Source organism: Micromys minutus (genome assembly GCF_963924665.1).
Source record: "Micromys minutus genome assembly, chromosome: 8".
In the NCBI taxonomy this organism is placed as follows: Eukaryota; Metazoa; Chordata; class Mammalia; order Rodentia; family Muridae; genus Micromys; species Micromys minutus.
In genome coordinates this window covers 63,050,689-63,073,266 of record NC_137977.1, presented here as the reverse complement: position 1 = coordinate 63,073,266, position 22,578 = coordinate 63,050,689, and the positions used below count along the sequence as shown (strand labels likewise).

General features: G+C 43.0%; 1 protein-coding gene across 2 annotated transcripts in view; it reads left to right on the top strand.

Moving 5' to 3' along the window:
* The window catches only part of SETBP1 (SET binding protein 1), a gene marked incomplete at both ends in the record, with an annotated part of 309,623 nt that overhangs the window by 103,338 nt on the left and 183,707 nt on the right, over positions 1-22,578 (top strand). The gene's annotated exons all lie outside the window — the stretch shown is intronic.

Genomic DNA, 22,578 nt, shown 5'->3' with positions numbered 1-22,578 from the left:
GTATGTGTGTGCATGTGTGTGTGTGCGCGCGCGTGCTTTACAAGCATGGTAACAGGGGAATAATACCAGGCCTCTTGCTTTTACAGGCTACTTTAAGGACTGCCCCATCTTCTCGGCCCTCTTAGCAAGTCTTATGAGGTAGAAATGTAAGTTTATAAGAACCCTCATTCTCTAGGAATCCTTTATGTAATGTAAGAGACAAAGGTAGCCAGGAGAGCGGTTAGGACAGGAGCACAGAGCCCTGAAGTGTGGAGATGAATGTTTGAGGGGTGTCAAATTGGCATACTGCAGGCTCCTGAGCAAAAGTAGAATCTCCCAAGAAGATGATCTGGGTTTTGGCAAGGTTCTAGAAAAGCATAAAACACTCCTTATGGCAAACCTGTAGAAGACACAATACTTGTGTTTCAAGTAGAGCTTGTGGTGAATGGCCGGGGGAGCTTATTCTGGAAGAACTGAGAAAGTCGCCAAGGAAACATGAGAAACTCGTAGTTATATTCAAATGCAGCTTTTATATGAATGATGCCTTAGAATAAGTTATAGCAATGAATTGAACAGAAGTCCCAGGACTTACCAAATGCCCACAGCTGGCAACATGAGAACGCCAATGGTTACACTAGCTGATGGCAGCTTTTAGGTGGCTGAAAGGCCGGAGCTTGCATGGGTAAGGAGAGCCTGCAAAAAAAAAAAAAAAAAACTCTCTCTGTACTTAATTGAATTTTGGGTTAGAAGATCCATATGGTAAGTTCTTTCAAATTTGAGCAGATAGCCTAAGGCTTCAGGGAGGAGACAGATGCCGGCTTGCTGAGCTGTGAGCTGTGACCTCCTGTGTTGCACAGAGCACAAGTAGGGCAGCTGTTCCTGGTACTCCAGAAGGTCAGAATCTGACCAGGCTTTAAAACCGGCTTGCATTTGATAATTGGATTTGGTTAGGAGTTTTTCCTGAAGGTTGAAATCGTTTCATCGCAGGTTTGTAGAAGCAGCTATGAAAATGAAGGTGGTCTTCGAATCCTGTGTAGCTATATTTAGTATCAGCTCAAATCTCATAAATTTGGCTCTGCCCTCTGCCTCTGGTATCGCAAACATACTTTTGGGCAGGAGAGACCAGTTCATTACTATAGACTCTTGTGTTGGGATGCCGTAATGTGCAGCTCTTGGTCTTGATACAAACTATGTCCAAAACGAAATGTAGGCTCGGATCCTGTTTTCCCTTGGTTCCAACATCGAACAGCTGCTGTTTACTAGTAGCTTTTTCTATGAGCCCACAGCATGTTGGACACCACAGGACAATAGCAGACACTGTTCCCACCCTTAAGGTGTCTTTCTCTTCTGGTGAGGGAATTAAATGAGACCACACACTATTTACCATTAAAGTGTATGACAGCCTTCAGGACCTCAGAACTCAGACAAAGGACAGTCCAGCAGGTCTCGGAATTACTCCTTCAAGTGAGATTCTGGGCATGAATGGGGCTTGCTGCCCGAGGAGCCTGTATCTACTTCCAAAGGCACAAAAGGAAAGATGGCTAGCAGACATTTAGATCATCAAATGCTTTCAGGGACCCCCACTGCCACCTACCCTGACTCTGGTTATTTTCTGGGGATATTAACTTTCCAGATAGCTCAGGTTGCTGGATATTGGAGCTTTCTGTTTGTGTTGTCTTTTTCTTTTCTGGTGTATAAAATATGTTTGGTTTTAACATTTTCTTGTTTAGCCTATTTCATCTCTTCATGTCTCTACCTACTGTGCTTTTGTTAATTTGTGATCCCTCTCTCTCCCCAACCCTGCCCCCGCCCTACTGTTCTCTCTACAGCTCTCTCTCCTCTGCCTTCAGAACCTACCCAGGATGTTTTTTTGTTTGTTTAGTGAGTTTGTGGAGAAGGCATATCACAACACACATGTGGAAATCAGTCCTCACCTTACACCAGGGACAGACCTGTTGGTTGGCAAGTTCCTTTTAGAAGATGAGGCGTTTTGCCAGTCCTGTTTCACGGCTGCTGTTTTTCTGATGCGGCTAAATACCCTTGTTTAATATGCACATGCTACCCTAGCACACAGTGCATGTGAGTTTGTGTGCCTCTCCTGTAACATGCATGGTCTGAGGAGCCCTGTGGAGTAGTGTGTCTGAGAGGAGTCAGGATAGCTCAGTCCCCCTCCTGGGAACCGGCACTCAATTCCAGTTTAAGTTGCAACAACCTTAGTTCTGTTACCCGGTAGATAAAGAAACAGACCCAGCACAATCACAGCCTATGGGCTCCTACCTATCTATCTGAGGGCCAACCACAGAAAGACTGCTGCTTAGGCCTCTGGGCCTGTGTCATCTGGGAAGTGGCAGTGGAGGACTTGAAAGGACCCTCCAGTGCTGTCTCTAATACAGTTTCCTTTTGTCAAGTGAGTGTAGCGGCCACAATACCAAGCTCTTTCTTCTGTTGAACAAAAGTCATTTGATTCCCAATCAATAAACAAATTAAAGCAACAGTAGGGAGACCCTGAACTCAAGGATGACAGATGAAGGCAGGAGGCTTGGAGGTGGGGGGGGGAGATGGGGGATGGGGGATGGGGGATGGGAGAGGCTCCCAGGGAACAGAACATGTGTGCAGGAGGAAGGCAGCTTCTACTGCCCTTTCTCATTCAGAGGTACAGGGTCCTCATCTGCCTGGGAATCTGCTAATGGGTGGGTGAGGGCAGGGCCTGAGGAAGAGGGTGGGGGAGGGGCTGTGAAGCAGGTGCAAGCAAAGGCAGTGAGGCAGACACTCTGGGGGATCAGGGGCCAGGCTAGAGGGGCAGTTGTAAAGCACATCTCAGGAAAGACACAGCCTGGCAGCTGACTGTGGGGAGGGGTGCAGGGGGAAGGGCTAGCCAGACTCTGGAAAAGGCAAGTGGGAGGTTTTACCCTCCCTTGTGTCCCTGCCTGCCTTTAGTAAAAGGACTGCTTCCATCCTATCCAGTTACCTGGAGACAGAAGCGTCTTCCCCACACACCAGAGCACCAGAAAAGACAGGGCTGCGTCTTCCCTGTGAAGGTGGCCTCCACTGCACCTGAAGCAAACCCAGCTATAAAAGCCTGCAAGAACCAGGAGTTAAGGGAGTAGGGACCCCCTCTCTCCCTTGAAAGCTAGTCATTCTCACTGATTTCAGTTCTAAAGAACAAGTTCGCAAAACTTTAACTCTTTCTGTACCTTTATTCCCTTTGGGTCCTTTCACTGTGTCTTACTTTGAATGGATTTTTAAAAAATGCCTTGTGAATGTATCCAGGCACTGATTAGAGGACATAGGTAATCCATTGTAGTTTATTCTGGTTGGTGCCAGATGATAATTCTTCCCCGCCCCCCGCCCGTGATCAAATCCAGGCAGCATGTAGGGGACAGTATCTTCACATCTGTGTTTCCTCCCTCATGGAAAGATGAATCTGCACCGCAGCCATAGCCCAGCTGCTCCTCTGAGATTCAACTAAGAGGCTGCCATCCCCAGACTGCCGGAGTGATCAGAGAAGCAGGCAGGGCACTTAGGAAAACACTTTCTCTTGAGAGCAGGCCGAAGAGAGTGGGACAAGCCTGCACTGCGTCCTAAACCTGTTCTAGACAGCAAGAAACCAAAGTAGCACAACTTCCCTGGAAAGTTGGGATCACACCATCCAGGCTCCATCCCTTAGGCAGCATGAAGTCAGGGTATGAGGCAAAGAGGGTTACAGTTGAGTTCTGAATGTATAGGAGCCAGTGGGGGTGATGTAAACTCTGGAAAGCCAGAGATCTTTCTGGGGGTTGGAGGCAGTGATCCAGAATATTACTACGGCCACTCCCTAAAAATGATTAGTTACAAGTCTTTCCTACAGAAGACAGGCCCTTGGGTCCATTAGACAGTCAGATTTCATTAGCTAAGAAACTAGATGGCTCAGCAGTTAAAAGCACTGACTACTCTTCCAGAGGTCCTGAGTTCAATTCCCAAAAACTACATGATGGCTCACAACCGTCTGAAATGAATCTGATGCCTTCCTTCTGGTGTGTCTGAAGACAGCTACAGTGAACTTGCATATAATAAATAAATCTTAAAAAGAAAAAGAAAAGAAGAAACTGGACCATCTCAGGTTCTGCCCCTTAGAGTTCTTTGAACTACAGAGGCGTGTGTGTGTGTGTGTGTGTGTGTGTGTGTGTGTGTGTGTGTAGGTAGCATTTTGTGTCCATGGCCTTCACATCTGTACAGGTAAACAACTGCAGGTTGAAACTGTTTGAGCACATTCAGACTTTAAAGGATGATGTTCTTCCTAAACAGTATGATTTCACAACTATTCACACAGCACTTACACAGTCCAGGGGTTTAGAATTAGTCTGAAGATATCTTTAGTATAAGGCAGGATGTGGGTAGGTTGTATGTAAATGCAACACCATTTGTCTAAGGTGGTTTGTATCTTTAGATTCCAGTGTCTATGATAATACTGTTCTAGGTCTAGCAAGAACCGGCATAGGAGGTGATCAGCAGACATACACACATTCATTTCTTCTCACATCAGAGAACCCGAGCATTCACTTACCACTCTGTCTGTCCAGTGTTTGGCTACAACCTTCTTATTCTCAGTCTTCCTCTTCCTGCCTTTGACCATTTCCCTTTTAAGTCTTTCTGTACATTTCTTTCAATACAAATACATAACAAAAGTAGACACAGGCAAAAGCCATAGTGGAAGCCTGATCTCTCGTTTGAATTTTGGAACTTCTTCTGGGTAGTGGGGCTTAAGCCAGTGTTCTAGAATAGAACAGACAAGATTCCAAGGAAATGAATCTACTCTTCCTCTCCAGGGGACAGCTCATGGAAGAAACACACCCAAAATCTGAGATCAGGTAGTTTCTCACAGCATCATAAGGAAGCATGATTTTAATCCATGCCTAGTCACACATGTGTGACTTTGTAAGTCTGTTTTGTTTTATATGAGAATGTGGTTGTAGTGCAGCTCTCTACAAACTCTTACTGCAACAACTCAGGAGCAAAGATTTCTATTGAGAACAACTTCCTAAAGTGTATCAGCAGGGAAGAGTTCCAAGTTTGACTGTCCAATATCAAGGGTTGATCACTGCAAACAGCATATGACTTGGCTGAATGCATTTATATATTTCTTGTGTGTGTGTGTGTGTGTGTGTGTGTGTGTGTGTGTATGTGTGTGTGTGTGTGTAGTTCATATAGGCTGTTATACATACATATCATGCATACAACAACAATTAAAGGAAAAACAAGTGGAAGTACATGGGTGGTAGTTGAAAGAAGAAAGGGGAAGGGAAAATAATGTAATTGTATTTTAATTACAAAATTAAATAAAAAGATAGCACTTCCTGGACAATTGACTGGCTGCTCCTAGAGGAAGAAACATAGAGTTGGAAGATGCTTCAGTCCTGCCTGCCCTGATGACTTTTAAAGGCTGGCTGGTTCCTGCTTGGGAGGCAGCCCTTGCTGGATGCTCTTAGGACTGACTATTCAGCTGGAGGACATTCCTCACCAAAGCAGCCTGAATGGGGCTCAGATCCACTCAGCTGGGTGTCACTTGTCAGGTAGACACTAATGGTGTGGCTGGAACTTGGGTTCCTAAGCCTCATACAGAACCCACAACTTGGTGGCTTCTTGGTTCCAGAGCCCTGGCATCTTCTCATTGAAATTAGTTTAGAATTATGAGGTCTGAATGGGAAACACTAGAGTGAAGCGAAGCTATTCTCTCCTAAGACCCTATGCTGCTATGAAAGCCATCTAAATGCTCTTCTGGATCCAAACCCATTAGAGATCTGGCCTATGTTGGCCCTCATCGAGCTTGTCTAAAACTGTACATGGTTCCGTCCTCCTATGTCTTCCATTTCTTAATGGTCTGGGAATTTGGTTGAGAAAGAATTTTGAATTATACTTTGAATTGTTCTATGCTCTTCCCTTTTGCAAACAATACACCATAGGTAGGTAAGTAAACTGGACCACACTGCCAACTCCACTCAACCATCCACACACCTACATCTGTCTTGGGAATGAGGAGATGGAACCCCACCAACTGTAAAATGGTATAATCTACTTAGAATAGAAAAAAGGCTGATGTTTGACACGGTGCCTGGCACATAGAGATGGGTTGACTCACCTTTTTTTGGATGAAATGATTGATCATGGAACTTTATTCTTAAGACACTCAAACTAGGGTGCAAAAGGCTAGTGGAGAAACCATGACATTGGCCAGTGACTTAATGGAAATGTACGCAGGACAATTTGGGAGTCATCAATGGACCATGTCCTTTCATCCAAGGACAGAGTATGGCCTCGAATTGACAGTTAAACTTCTGCTTCCCACAGAATGTCCATACTTGCTTCAGACAAAGCTGTGTGGATGCTTGGAAGCTACTGTGGAGGGAAAGAAGGCAGGTCTATGAGACCAGAGCCCAGACCTGACATTCTTAGTGACTATGAACATAATATTTATGTCCATATTATAATATTTAAACACTTGTCTTATAGAAGAGATTATGACATTGAACTCAGCTTTTAATTTTTAGCAAAGACCAGTTTTAAAAGCTATACTGGTTCCCTTTCACCCACAGAATAAAAATATTTAAAAAAAAACTATTCTGAATTCTGTCCACATTCACTGCTCCCTACACCAACTCTTTCCTTTGTAACTGTTAGATGGCTTTGTCCAACTAAACATTTTCCCATTCTTTACATTTCTGTGCTCGTACATTTGTGTAGCATACTATCCCTGCCTACAGAACTCTTTACTAGTCATTTTGTTCTGAGACCTCCCAAGCACAAATGACTTCTGCCTTTTAGAGGATAAAGTTAACTCCTTCCTAGTGGTCTCCACACTGCTCAAAACCTGCTTTCAATGGGGTGTTCATTCCATTTCACTTTTCCAATTTATGCATCTGTTTTTCTTCCTCTGTATCTTCTCACCGTCTTATCAGCTCCCCTCTAATGGGCTCCTTCTCTTTTTTACCCCTCTTCCACCTCCTCCTCCTCCTTCTCTTCCTTCTCTCTCTTCTAGAACATGAATGAATGCTACAGAAGAGTGTATCGATGTGTCCAGATGCATTGATTGGCCAATAACTGTCAGGACTGTGGCAGGAAAGACTGAAGAGTGGAAAGGGGAATGTGGGATATTTTCTTTGAATATCCAAAAGGGTCTTCTCAGGATCATCTAGCTGGTCAGTAAAGCCCTGGGTCTCCCTGGTGTATCTGGAGATGTGTTTGCCATTTGTATCTCGGGGGCCCCTACTTTGGAGAGAAGCAGTCATTTCTGTGACAACATAGGTCATTCTGCTGTGGTCTCACAAAAGAGACTGTGATTTTATGGAGCCAGATGCATAGAGAATCCCCTCTACCAACTAAGTGTCCACTTGGCTCTCCTTTCATTTATTTGACTTTCTCTTAGGTACTTATTATTTATTGATCGAGTGACCACGCTTAACAGAACAGTTACTTCTGACCAAGAGAATGAAATGATCAGTCTGAAACATGAATTATAAAATTGATTCATGGAGGAAACTTGTCACTTCCCGTGAAGCCCCGTAGTTTGATCTAGCAACCTTACTGGTGGTTGGACGAGAGTTCCTTGACCCCAGTGCTAACTGTTTGAAACCTTCACCATCTGGAAGTCCCAGGAGGACTTGAGACACTTTAGCTTCCTCAGAGTAGCCTGTCTTTCTCTTCTCAATCACCTGTAGCGTTTATGAATGTCCTGGACTAAGATTACAATATTAACTATGTTTCCAATTACTGTGGTAAGACATCCGACAAGAGACAACTGATGTGAAGATTTTTATTTATTTATTTATTTATTTGGTTCACTCTTTGAATATTTGGTCTGTCATGGCAAAGAAAGCCTGGTGCCTGGAATGGTTTGTGGCTGTAGCGACAGAGAATTTTTCTTATAGTCAGTCTGGATGCAGAGATAATGCCAGAAATACAATAGGTTTTAATTCTCAAGGCCTCTGTCCTTAGTCCCTGTGACCCACTTCTTCCAACTAGGTCTCACCTTCTATGTGTTTTAAATTTTTCCCAAACTGTGCCAGCAGCCTCAGACAAAGTGTTCAAACACACACCCTTGGGGAGTATGTTTCATATTCAGCCCATCACATTGGCATTTAATTATTGACTGTCTAAGAACTTCCATTCAAAATGCCACAGAGTAAACAGTGTCTGTATTCTTTAACTGTTCACTCTAAAATTCTCTCTCCAATCTATGATCTGTCCTTGGCGATTGTGTTGAAACGCTCGAGGAAATTGAGAGCTACTCTGCCACCTTTACATTCTAGTCTCTCTCCTTATCCATTTCCCACCCTTACAAACACCATAGGTCTCTCAGCTCATCATGGTACTGACCTTAGTTTCTTCCCATCGCAGTTACACAGAGAAGACAGAGCCTTTGCAGGTAGGATATGGCAAAGGCCAACACCCTGTTGTTAGAAACCCAGGCCCCTGCTTTACATGTCCCCAGCCACCTTCTGGAAACAGGTGTATATGCATCCTTAGTCAAAATTTTGTGTGCACAGCTAGAAGAAAATTTAACTTTGCCTAGTTCCTCATGAATTACTTATTGGACTAGCTTTATACCTACACAAAACTTAAAAGTAGACTCTTAATCTAAGAGCATTGTTTCTTTGGAAGCTGTTAGTACTGAACAGGCTAAAAATAGATTCCCCTAGGTGTGTTTTCTTATAGGTGATACTAATAGAGAAAAAAAAAGTGTATCCATCCAATAAAAGCAAAATAGCCAACAAAACCAAATACAACTGGTTTGCAGCTCCTTCTTACCAAAAGAAGCTCTTATATTTTAAGAGGTTAGTTAAGTGAGGTCTTCAGTAGGGCCTGCATGACATTTATCACTTGTACTGAACGTATCTGCTCTAGAAAATAAAGACTTGCATCTATTTATGCCCAGGTTTTGAAGTTTAGGTTCTTTGTATGTCCAAGTCAATCTAGAACATATACAGGTTAGAAGGTGTGCTGAAATCAGGAGAATTCGGAGCTTGCTGCAAACTGAACCTCTTTCTTTCATGGGTGGGGATTTTGTGAAAAAGGAAAACTCAAATAGGTTTCCTCAGCCAATGTGCCAATGAGTCACAGAAGAGAAGACAAGAGGGCCAAGCACATCTGGATTCCAATGCATTTTATTTCACAAAAAAAAAAAAAAAAAAAAAAAAAAGAGAGAGAGAGAGAGAACTGAAGCCACCAATCTTGTCCCCCACATGGCTCTGCTAAGCTATAAGTTCTTGAATTAAAGAGTGAGGTTAAAGCCATCCAGGTACAGGATTACAAAGTTAAGTAAGAGCAGTCTCTGGTGATCCCAGCTGTGCTGTCCCTTGGCTTAGTGGTGGTCATGGCAATAATCCTCTGAGCCTGAGCCACCCTCTGCTCCCCAGTGACCTGGCAGGTGGCATCCTCACTCTACCACAAAGTCCCCCTGGGTCCCATCTATGTAACCTACCTTAATCTTAAGACAAGGTACAGTAAGTTGACAGGAAACTGTGAAGAGGTAAGAAAGGCTTTTAGGATGCAGCTTTCTTCTGTCTGTAGATGCTAAGTGTGCTGAGTTGTCCCACCTTTCAGGACCTTCCCCAAACCCTGTCACTTTGATTTACTTCATGACTTCTGCCACACTGGAACATCTGAGATTTTCCTCCTGTGCGGTGCCCAGCAACATGTGTAAGATCTTGAGTGACTTTCTTGAATGGCTGTGGTTTGTGGTTTATGTGCACGTGGACAGCTTGCTCAAACATACCTTCTCTGAGGTATTGCATTAAAGTAAGTTTATTTATTTATCGAGACAACATTTTCCCAGGTTGCCTAGCTACCCCTGGTGTTCACTGTGAAGCTCGGGCTGGCACTAAACTCTCAGCATCCTCCCGTCTCCATCTCCCAAGCACTAGGACTACAAGCTTACAGCACCATGCCCAATTCCTTAACATCTATTGCTAGTTCCAGTGCGAGGGCCACTGACAGCCCCAGCTTCAGTCAGTGCTTAGTGAATTTTCTCGGAAAAAAATTCTGAGTAGACAGGGTTTGCAAGCAGAATTTTAGAAAACACAAAATCACTTGCTCTAAAAGGTAGTTTTCCAATTGAACCTTTCGAATTTTAAGGACATAAAGAAACTTTGGAAGAATAATGTATGGAGTAAAAGAAGAAAACAAATGCCTTCATCCACTGTGCGACAGTCTTTGCTTGACCCTTTTATCCCAGGATACTCAAGAAGGGGGGTGGTGGTGGTAATTCCTGGATGGTGCAGATCCTTAATGGAGATTTATTTAGTAGACGATTTAAGTAGTCCAAAGAGAAACAATATTCTTGCTTGGGGTGGGGCCTCCTCATTCATTCTTCCTTTGCCAAGCAGAATGCACAGTCTCAGTGTCAAAACCAGAGTCTAAGTCCTCACCCCAGTACACATTAGCTGTGAGATCCCTATAGATACAGTTTCAGAATTTCAGTTTCCTTATCTGGTAATAAATAATAGCTCCTTGATAGTTAGAGGATTCTTTAAAATTCTAAATTTAAAATTCTAAAAGTTCAGTCCGAAACTTCGAAGGTGCTCAGTGTATCTTAGCCGAATCCTTCCGAATCTTTTTGGAACTGCTAGTGATGGGCAGTGTGTCACGGGCACTGTAGGGGAAGCTAAAGCATCTCAGGTGAAGTACTGGAATAACGCCGTTCAGTGGTCCAAAGTATACTTGGTCCTTTGAAATCTCGTCTGGCTGTTTTTCCTCACTAGGGCAAAGAGAAATGGAGAGCCAGATCAAGCACTTGCCCCTTCCTGGCCTCCCCTGCCCCGCCTCCATGTTTCTGCTACCAGTGACTACTTTGTCACAACAGCTTACTGCATGTGGCTCTCCGGTTGCTTTGGACCAGTTGGACCTGCCCCTGTCACAGGACCCTTTGGGGCCATTCTTTTTTTCCCCCTCTCAAAAGACTCCAAAAGGGGGTCCCAGGGCCCAGTGGCTGTGCCCCAGGTTGTTTCACAGAAGAGGTGTTGTTCAGTAGAAAGGCATGTGGCGTCCCAGGGTGAGAAAGAGGAGGACATTATCAATCATGGGCTGTTAAAAGCCAGGAGAGAGCAGGGAGCTCTATGGAGGGCCAAGGAGTGAATTGAAGTGGAGGAGTTTTACCCCTGTCCTTGCTGTTGCCCTTGTTGAGGGAGACCTTTCTTGGACATCTGCCCGAGACACATGCTGAGTTAAAGAAGCAGCGGGACACATTCTTAAAGAATGAATTGGGAAAGGGGAGAGATCTAGGAATGGGGAGGCAGGAGGAAGGAATGATTTCAAAGTCCAAACAAAAGAGGCCCCTGTAGCCCAGCCCTCCTGCCCTGCTGTGGTTCAGATGGCGGTTTGTTTAGCACATAATCCAGGGATACTCAGACTCCCTGATAGCTACTTTAGGCCCACAAAGGGGCCACAGAGACTCTTTGGATTTCCTTGAGTGTTCTTATTTCCAATGTAGCCTGTGCAAAATTCTGTCCTCACCCAGTGTCCAGAGAGGCTACCCTGAGACATTTCATGTTGGTGGAGATATCTTGGGCCTGATGATTAAACATCCTGTAAAAGAAAGATACTGGAGGTTCCTGGTGCTTCTCAAGGCAGCTTCTAGTGCATAAGATGCCATATATTTCTTGAGAGGAACATGGCAAGATGGTGTCAGTTCAGGTCATGACATGCTCAGACACTGTAAACAATGATCTGGAATGAATGTGGTGCACATGCACTTTCTAAAGCACGAAGGATGCCCAGTGGCAAACTTGAGAAGATGTGCTTGACTTTATCACTTCTGAACAACAATAAGGATTCACTCCTCAAAGTGTCTTCTCTCCAAACTGGGAGCATAAAACTGCCATTGTAGAATGTGGTTAAAAGTTCCTTTGTTTCTTTTAGTCACTGATAAAAAGTAATGACAGAACAATAAAGAACCATAGTAACTGATGTGTCACCAAGTATTCCAGCCTGAGAGGGCTACAGTTAGGTCTCCTGTGCTGAAATTGGTGGAGGAGATTCCTTCTGAGTCTGTCTCATAGCAGTGGGGATAACGGGGTGTAGGATCTCTGAGCTCCCCCAAGTCCTGACCCGCCAAATCCAGTGATAACTCAGTTACCCTTCACTGTAGTAGATAGAAATGCAGATAAAAGCACTAGGTGTCACCTTGAATGTCATGATTTCAGGAGCAGCTGAGGAAATAGTATTCTTGATCAATTCTAATTTGTTCTATGTCATTCAAAGGTGGTTTCTCCAGTGCTGCCCTGCCCCCACCCTATTCTGTAGAATGTGTTAGGTGTGACTAGAAAAGGTTGATTGGCAGGAGTATGGGGGAAGCAAGAGAAACACCTCCACGGCCTTGTGTGTTCACATCGGGTTTCCTCCACAGGAGTTTTACCCATTGTCAGCTCATATCCTGAAGCCTTAAACTCCCCTGTGACTGAGTTAAATGAGTTCCCAAAGGCTTAACTCTGAACCTACAGCATCAGGGTTCTCACAAGAAGAGGTGCCAGGGGGCTCAACTGCTTTCTCTTTTCCATGTGAGTAGAGAAAGTAGAGCTCGGGCTTCCTAGCACCTGGGCTCTGCTATAGGTGGAATGAATATTCTTTAGCTGGGATGCCTGGGATATTTTGCATTTCAGCTGTATTTCTGATTTAAGAACACATGCATTACTAGATATAAATGACCAGAGGAGAAATCATTATTAGCAGGACCAATATGAATTCTATGATGAAACAGGTTTAGAATTAGTTAAACATATTAAGGTATCCAGTCAATTAACTGTTACTATTTTAACATTTTAAAAATAAATAAAAAAGTAAAATTCCAGGACTGCCACAACCTGCCTCCCATGTACTTAAACCAAGAAGAACATGCATGTTCAGATTTCTGTTTTGGCAACATACAGCATTTTGGTTGTATAGGCGATTGTATTAATCAAAAGCAGGGCTCTCCACTGATGTTAGGTGAGTGCTCAGGCACTGAACCCACTTGGTTGTCTGTGCTAGGCTCCTACTCTATAGCTCAACCTGCCCTCAAACTCAGGAGTTCAAAGCCCTGACCCACAGGTGTGGATTACTCTTTCCCACCAGCAAAGTAATATTTAAGATCTCCAGTCACCATCAGTCATCAAGTGTGTTTATGCCTCGAGAGTACCAAAATGGGGAAAAAGAGCTTACCCATAGTAGGGAGCCATGTAATAGAACATGCTACTTATGAAAGATTTAGTGCCACAGAGATCCAGCCAGATGACTCTGCCACAGAGGGACAAAGGATTCTGTTGGATGAGTCTCTGCCTTTAGTTCCTTTGAACTGCCACAGTTCTACCAACATAAGAAAACTCCACTCAAGGCCAAGTTACTGTCTACGTGTGTGTTGAATTTCTCAGATCCTTCTAAGTATCTGACTTCTTACCATCCTATAAACTTTTCTTTCCAGGAGAAACCGGTACTTGATAAGTAACTGGATGAGATCTGGTATAAGATGGTGCTAAGGAAGCATTTGCTCTGCTAAAGCAGAAAACATGCTATGATGTTATGCAGCATGTTTCAAATGGTTACAAAAGACGCCTTTGCTCTGCATGTTAACAGAACCTATGCAGTTAAAAAAAAAGATACTCAATATGTGGGAGCAAGTGGTGAATTCTTCATGCTGGAATTTCCAGGACTTTTGAATCAGTGCTGAAATCTGCATTGTGGATATAGAATGGCAGAAGCCAGCAAGTGGTATAACCTGAGTCATATTTATTTTTCAAACCACTCTGACTGTGGTCAGGAAGAGCCAGCCCTACAATAGAACTCATAGACTTTGGGACTGGCTGATGCAGTTTTTAAACTAAAAATCTCTTATAGGTAGTTGCAAAATAACATAGATAGTTTGTTCTTTTGTTTGTTTGGTTGGTTGTTTGGTTTTGGTTTTGATTTTTTGAGACAGGGTTTCTCTGAATAGCCCTGATTGTCCTGGCACTCAGTACATAGAAGAAGCTGTCCTGAAGTTCAGAGATCTGCCCGCTTCTGCCTCCCAAGTGCTGGGATTAGTGGAGTGTGTTCCCACTGCCCAGCTAACCTAGATAGTAGTTTACCCAGCCATGGAAGCTGCAGACTTGCTGTGTTAATCTCTGTCTCTCTTTTCCATGACAGTCCTGCGTGTTTTATTTAAACATAAACAAAGCATAGAAGTATCTCTAACAGGAGAATGGCAGAAAAGGAGGTATCTCTGGAAGGTGTTTGCAGCTGCTCCAACCACACTCAAGAGCTCCCTGATATTTCTGCTGATCTTGAACAGTGGAAACTTTGAGGTTTTGATCAGATGGAAGCTGGGTGGGCCAGCACTCAGAGAGCTGACTTACTGGTTATTGGCCAGAACAAATTTTTATTTTCAATTTCTCTAAACAGTGAACATGGGGGAAACCCACACATGCAATCGAAAACCTAACTGTCAAAGTAAGACTGAAGTTTCCTGTGGACTGTGGCAAGGATGGCGGGAGGGTAGAACCCTATACATTGGGGACTTGAATTGATTCCAAAAGTCTGGAGTTATACAAGAGCACACTGTGTTTTCTCTAGCTTGAAACATTTCATGACTTTCTTACGGAGGGAGTGGATCTGTGCAAAGCATCAGGAGGATAGGGAATAGAGATCTTTTGCAGAAACATAATTCGTTTTTCTGCTCAGTGACTTTCCAGAACTCTTGTTCGGTAAGGCCAGGAAGAATGCTGTCATTTTTATTCCTAGCTCTCTTAAAAAAATAGAAGAGAAAGTAAGACAACAAAGCACAAAGTTGATTGTGTATTTTGTGAATCTGGTGGAGGCCCGTGTATGCACCTCTGCTGAAGAACTGATCTCATCTTGGGCTTCACCCAAGTGGAGAGGGGCGTGAGCTCAGTTGAATTTATTTTCAGGATCATTTTAGACCCTTCTCCCCAAGGAGTCCAAGAGTGTTTCTACTCACGTGTATGTGAACAAAAACATGATCAATGGAGAGTCTTGTCTGAATATGTTTCAGAGCACCTCTTCCAGAGCCCTCTATCCTGAGAGCTTTATTCCTAACCTCAACCATCAGCATTTTCCATTTGGAGAAGATACCAGGTCTCATCCTTGCTTTCTGTGTCCTGTTTCTCCCTTTGCTATACCTCGTGATGTTTAGTTACATTGTCAAATTGTGGCATTTTATTAACCCTAGATTATTTGTGATGCTTAAACACAAGACTAACACTGAAAGTATAAGGATATTGGAACAGGCATTAAAAATATTAGATGTTTGCACCTCATGTGTTAGAAACTATGTTTGTTGAGCAAGCAGTTAATTGCCAGAGAGCTGGTGTTGGTAGCTATTTGCTGATTATTTAGCAGATTGATTTGGAGTATGCAGAGAGGAAAAACAGAGTGGTTCCCATGGTATGAAAGGTCACATGGTCATTGGTGCACACTGTGTGAGTGAGCCCCTCCCAGAGGGTTTTAATTGCCAGAATAGCCAGGTGTGGCTAGATGCCATTTAGACAAGCAAGGTGTTAGTAAATGCCTAGGCTTCTAATGCATACAAGAAACCCCAACCTCTCTTATCTTAGTCACATATCACCGAGTCTACCAACCCTTTGACAATACTCTATAACATGGCAGTTTCCAATTCTGGTCTAGGCTAGAGCTGATGGCAGCATCCCAGGAATACCAGTCACCCCAATTCTCAATCTCTCTCCTAGAAAAACCATCTCCGAGAAATACAACCTTCTGAACAGCCTTCTTTCGGCTTTTCCTTTATAAGGTTCTATGCTCAGGATCCAAATTAGTTTTTCCCCGAGAGCTAAAGTTTAATGACTATCTACTAGGTCTTGCCTATTTCCCCAAATTTAGAGTCCTGTAAACTTCCCTTTTCTACTTCTGCCCCTCTGAGTTGATAGGGCCTCCGGGTTCTGATTATTGGAACTTGGCCAATAACACTGTGTTTAGCTTTTCCTTCTCTGGGCCTCACTGGCCTTTGAATGAGAAACAGCTGCCTGCCCACCCGCCTCTGCACCATTTACAGGATTAAACCAAACTCATGCTATTCTGCAAGCAAATTCACAGATACCACTGCACCTTGGCCCCCAGAGCATTTTCTATTTGTGTTTTAATCTCATTGGGCAGACATCTAGAATAGGCCAAGGAACCATCAGAGCACGATTTCGCTCTAAGACTATGGTGTTAGGCCTAAGCCCTCCAATGTGCTTTTGAGTCATGTAGCTATGTGTCCGGATTGAGAGCTCTCTTGACTGGGGTCCAGGACACTGAATAATGTGTCTGAGAGTCCTCTGGGCATATGAAAGCCACTACCTAGGAGCAACCTGAAGTGTCTCCAGGCCCAGTACTGGTTTTCTGGGAAGTACAGTCCTCACTGAACCTTCTGATTCATTCTAGAGACGGAGGTTAGACCTTCAAGTGAACTGTGTCTCACACTCACCTAAGTTTGGCAGTCTTCGCTTGTGGGGGTGGGGTTTGGTGTTAGCAGCAGTTAAATTTGTGTGAAAAATGTCTTTCCTAAGAAGAGCAAACTTCTGAGGCATCTTGGTGTGTTTTTTCCTCAGTATTCTGAGAAGTGAGCCTGTGGTGGTTTGCTGTGGTCCCTGGGGAGCTGTGAGGGTGTCTGGAGGGCACCAAAGTCTGTGTTGGTCTTTCAGTATCTCGGATGGCTGGAAACTGGGCCAGGAGTGTCAAGGAAATACTGCTGAATATTTAGAGCCAGAGGAACAAGTTGAGTTAGCAGTATGTATGAGAGAATATTAGTGGCTTCTGTATGTAGCAGTCTACCAATGTAGCAGTCAAGTGTTATTTCAGAACCCTTGTAACCTACATGGACTAGTATGAATTGGTGGTGATCTTCCTGGGAGTCTCTAACTACTCCCCCCCACCCTCCCCCAACCTGTCTCTCACTCTTTGTTTCTCTCTGTCTCGTGTGTGTGTGTGTGTGTGTGTGTGTGTGTGTGTGTGTGTGTGTGTGTGTGTGTGTGTTTGTGTGTGTGTGTGTGTGTGTGTGTGTGTGTGTGTGTGTGATTGTGTGTGGTACAGATGTAGCCATGGTCACGTAGGTCTGAGGAGGTCAGAAGTGTGTCCTGATCAGTTAATTTCTGCAGTCAGCAGGACAAGATCTGTCTCTGAACCTGGAACTAGGCTGCCTACAATCCTGCCTCTGCCTTTCAACAGTGCCGGGGTTACATGTGCCCATAAGACTAGGCCCAGCCTAACTGGGAATATTATAAAATAAAAAGGCAGGACCTCTTGCTCAGAGCTTGCACTCCATGCAATAGCTCATGCACTGTGTTCACACTCAGTCTGGTCAGTTAGGACCCTGACTAGATATGCCTCTGATTCTGCCTGTAGGATGTTGCATGGTCTTTTGTTAAACAAATTAACTCATTTGGCCTACGAAGAGTATGAAAGGCAAAGTCTGCAAGGCAAGACACAAAAGAAAACAAATTATTTTACATAACAAATGACCAGAAAATTTCATGGTGTGTGTACTCATTTTTTCTTTGTTTTCCTCCTCCTCCTCTTCCTCCTTCTCCTTCTTCTTTTTGTTGTTGTGGTTATATTTTGTTTGGGTATTTTCTCTTAGTGCTTTTTCTTTCTGTATATATTTGGGTTTTGTTTGTTTGAGAGAGAGGGCATAATATTAGGTGGGGATGGAAGTTCAGGAGGAGAGATACATGATCAAACCTGATCAAACAAAGCATTGTATAGAATATTTTAAATGACAAATGAAGGAATCTGAAAAGAAGGACTACGGGAAAGAAAAGATCTTGAATTCTATCAGAATAGAAAACCAAACGGAAGAATATGGGGAGAGGGCTGGGACATAGCACTGGATGCAGGAACACCTGGATCTGAACCTCCAGCTCCCAAGTAAAAACCTGGGCTTGGCCTCTTTTGCACATGTAAACCCAGCACTGCTGAGAGTTGGAGGCAGGATTGTTGCCAGCCTAGCTCCAAGGTCAGAAGAGACCCCGTGTCATTGCAGTAAAGCAGAAAATGACCAAGCAGGACACTTGTCATCCTCCTTCAACCTTCACACCGGCATGGGTGTCCAAGGCTACACATCTACACCCCTCCCCCACAATGTAAACTAAGACCGAGATACAAGCTGCAACAGTGGCTTGATCCTGTAGCTCTAGAACTGTCGAGACTAATTCCACCCAATACAGTAAAGTCCAGCCTGGGCTACAGTGTCTCTCCTTCTTTTAAAAACAAAATAGTACAGAGCTAATTCAGAGTGTACACACTGCAGTACTGTGAGACAGTAAGACTTGAATCTGTTGTGTGGACAGCCTCTGACTTACGGTGGCCGCAGATCTGATTTTTCTATGTTGTTATGCTGTAAAATCTATAAAAACACAGTAAAGCACACTTGGAACTTTGAATTCCTCCCCAACCGAGTGTGGCATAGCATTTGTATTTCAGGATGCTGGGAGTGTCAGCAGGCCACAGCTTCTAGTCACATAGCAGGGGTCACAGCTGCTACTCCACAGTGTAGTCTACTGCTAAGTTGTGGGGTTTTTCCAGTTCAAAGTATTAAAGGCAGCTATGACTCCACAGTAAACTGAGACACTTGAGTATAGTTAAATGCAGTTAGCAGTTAATTCATAAGAACCGATGAGTTACCTTCAGTTTTCCCTTATAAGTAAAAGCTCCAAGGGGCCCTAGGGGGGCTGATTTCTAGATTGTCTCCTCAGCATGAACTCTGTAGCTGAGGAAAGTGTCAAGGTAGTAGTTCTCAACCTTCTTACCACACACAGCAGCAAGTAGCCCCAAGAAGGAAAGGAGCCAGGAAACTGTGACCAGACAGCTATTAAAGTCCTGTCTCCTGACTCTTACTTATTGTCACTGTGCCTTGTTTGTGAAAGCTGATGGTGAAATAGATAGTTTAGAGGTTTTATTTGTCGATGCTCAGGTTTGTTGGGTGGAAAAGCGATGCTATTCTCTCGAGTAGTTTGGACCTTACTTTAAGTAACCGTCAGGAAAGCCAGGTCCTAGCAGATGTGAAGTGTGTCTGCTGTAACTGAGCCTAACAGCTTCTGCATTATTGAAAGTTCATGGACTAGCTCTTTTTTTTTCTTTCTTCCTTGTCTTTGGACAATAAAAGGAGTTCCTAAAAGCCACTTTTCTTGGACCCATAGAAAGAGGAAAGCTAAGAGTTACAAAAAAAAAAAAAAAAAAAAAAAAAAAAAAGAAGAAGAAGAAGAAAAGAAATTTGCTCTATTCTTTTACATAGGTCCAGAGATAAATATAATCATAATGGTATGTACTTTTGATCTGATGTGTTTGAGGGAAGAGAGTTTATCACAGCCCCCATTCATGGTTGGGAGGCAAAGAGGGCAGTTTGGACTGTGGTATGTTTCTAATGGTGTACCCAGGAGTAGAGGCAACTGAATTCTCACAGGGAATTAAGACCCCACGGGAGACAGCCCAGGTGAACAAGGTTTGAAGACCCCACTGCTCAGCACTGCATTTCCTACCTTGTTCTTGGGAATCGCTGACCCCATTGATGTTCTGGAGGTTTTGCAGTTCATGTTCAAATGCACACAAAAACGGTCTTTAGCCATTTGAAGATGATTCTGCCTAATTGTAGAGGACCTAAAGCCTTTACTCATTCAAAGTGGAAGAGATTAAAAATGTGGAGCAATGCGGTACTTTATAGATGAGACAGATGAGAGGGGCCGACCGTGGCCTTACCTGTCTAAATAGTGATTAGAAAAATTGGCTGTGAGCAGCATCGTTTCTGGCAGGAATAAAATGTTTTACTCATCAGGGAATGTAGCAGGAAGCCAAAAGCCTGTTGTGCCACACACCAGCAGAATATTCTCTCTCTCTCTCTTTTTCCCTCCCTCCCACCCTCCCTCCCTCCGTCTGTCTCTCTGTCTCTGTCTCTGTCTCTGTCTCTGTCTCTCTCTCTCTCTCTCTCTCTCTTCTTTTTGTTTTCTCTTACGTTTCCTCAAGGCAGGAAAGAATTAAGATAAGAGACAACCTTAGCTGTGACCAATCAGACTGTATCCATTGCCCAGTGATGTCTTGAGGGTCCCCAGTGGTTGAAAACTCCCATGAATGAAGAGATAAGTTGAAGACTGGGAGAAAATGCAAGTCATGTAGGCAAGGATGAATGCTACAGACTCAAGTGAGATGAAGATTTTTCTCTAGCAACAGTAGAAGATACTTTAAACAGAGCTGGATTTTATTCACTCAAAGCCAGACATTATTCCCATAGAGAGACATCTTGAAGTAGTATTTGTGTTTATCATCTGGAGGGGTCACAGGTAAGTGTGAGCAATAGTGCTGTCCATGTCAGGAATTTGCATATGTGCATTTTTAAAAGAAAATTGGGTTTTGTCTTGGACAAGGGAGCCCAGTTAGTGAATTTCTTGGAGTCTGATATCCACTGGGACACTAATACGGCCTCATAGGCTCATTGTGAATGCCATGGAGACGCTCACCTGTGTGCCCTTTTAGGCCTCTGGAAGCAACGGATCTCCTGGCTCAACTATTCAGGTTAAACATTCTGGAAGAGACAGGGAGAAAGAAATTTGTTTTGTACAGTTAGTAGCCATTTTACTCTGAGGTTATACTCCCTTGCTGGTAGCATAGGACTATACAAGAATTCAAGGTTAACCAATCCCTTCCTTTTTTATTTGAAGTTAGTTGCAGATCATTAGGGGTTACTCTGAAGGGACTGTATGGGGCCCTTCAATTTTCTCTACCATCCATGTCATGTATTATGACGAGGAAAGTTTAGTGAAAATGTGGAGGGTCTGTCTGCAGTGCACTTCTTTCCAGAGTGTACACTGGCGAGAGGCCAGCCTCTAGACATCCCATGGCTTTTCTGATTCAGAGGATCTGTTGCTTACTTAGATTTCCAGATCTTCTTTCATTCCTTGGGGCATGTTGGACTTGAACGAGGACACTTTTTACTTCAGCCCTCAGTCACAACTGGATCTGTCCTCCAGCTATGATTGCTGAGCATGACATTTGGACAGTGGTCCTGAAGATAGAGAAATGACTTGAAGTGAAGTCATTACATAAGGTTTAGATAAAGCTCGACAAAGTTGGATTTTAAAGACTATCTTGCCTCGGTTCCCTACGAAATTAAAGAATAGAAAACTAGCTGAAATCACAGGTGGAATCACCTGGTAATACATAAAATGCTTTTTCTTTAAACTGATTTCCTTCAGATGTTACCAGGAGCAGACAGATCGTTTCAAAATCAAGACTGACTTTTAGTTTCATTACAAGTGGACCAAGTTTTGCCTTTGAAAATTTTAATAACCTTAAACATGATGTGTGTCATAAGGGATATAACATCACTGAGTTGTATATTTTATAGAGCTTTTACTACACATTTTACCTTTAATTTTGTTCTCATCTATACATTCCTATGTTCAGACAACCATCTCTAACTTTCTGTCTAAACCCTTTCTCCTTAATCTCCCATCTTTATTTTTAACCTGAAATTTATTTTATACCTATAACCTGTATATGATTTAAAGATTACAAATTTTGAATTATATTCATCATAAGTGTGCATCTTTGCATGACGTATGTACTGTTGCATGTGTGTGACATTTATGTCCATTCCCCTCCTCCACCTTAATGTGGAGTCAAATAATAAAAACCCACTGAGCATTCACCTCTGTATTTATTTTTTATTTGATGGTTTCTTATCATTACTATGTTTTTAAAGATTTAAAAATTTTCAACAATCATTATTTTACCATTCATTCTTACTTATATAAAGACCATGTTGCATTGAAAGCTTATTTATGTCTAGGGGCTAGTGCTACCTTGAAACATACCACATTACATGTGTTTTTATGTTGTATGCAGAAGCACATGTATTGGTAAACCAAGATGATAGAAATTTTAGATTAAATTCAGACATAAGATATAAAAATATAAAAAAATCCAACTCAGAATTAAAATGCATCTGAATTTAAATTTGTAGCAAGATTAAATAAGATCACTTGTTTATGGATTGAACTCTGAACCCTTTTGTGGTTGTTGTAAGTAAACATGTTCGTACTAGCATTTAAAAATGTTTCTCTTCTGCATCCATCCCTAGAGAGTGGGATAATCAACTCTCACTATGTCTGCCTTTTAGCTATAATGAACTTGGGATAGTGACCTGGAAACCTAGTTCTCTTTGAGATTGCAATATAACTGAGGGATAATCCAGTAGTTACCTCGAGAGATTAAAAACATCTATTGCCTAGTCTCACACATTAAGCACATATAGAGAAAAACATCAAGTCATAGACATACGCTCACAGCTAAACCACCAGACCAATGGGCACACAGACAATTCCACACGAACAATCACCACGCACACTCTACCAAGCTACTAAGGGAACGTACATGACAATTGCATTTAGTCATGAGACTCTTTAAGCAGAAACACATTAGAAACTATGCATGTTAGATGGAGTTTCATGGAAACAGTGAGAAGTTTCCAGCTAAGGCAAGAGGGTCACATGGTTTTATGAAGACTTTAGGTTAAAAAGTAAGCCTGTTAGTTCCAGAAGAACAGGCAGAACTAGAACTGGCCCTTTCTGTACTGTTGGGAGGGATCTGAAGTTGCAGAAACCAAAACATTTC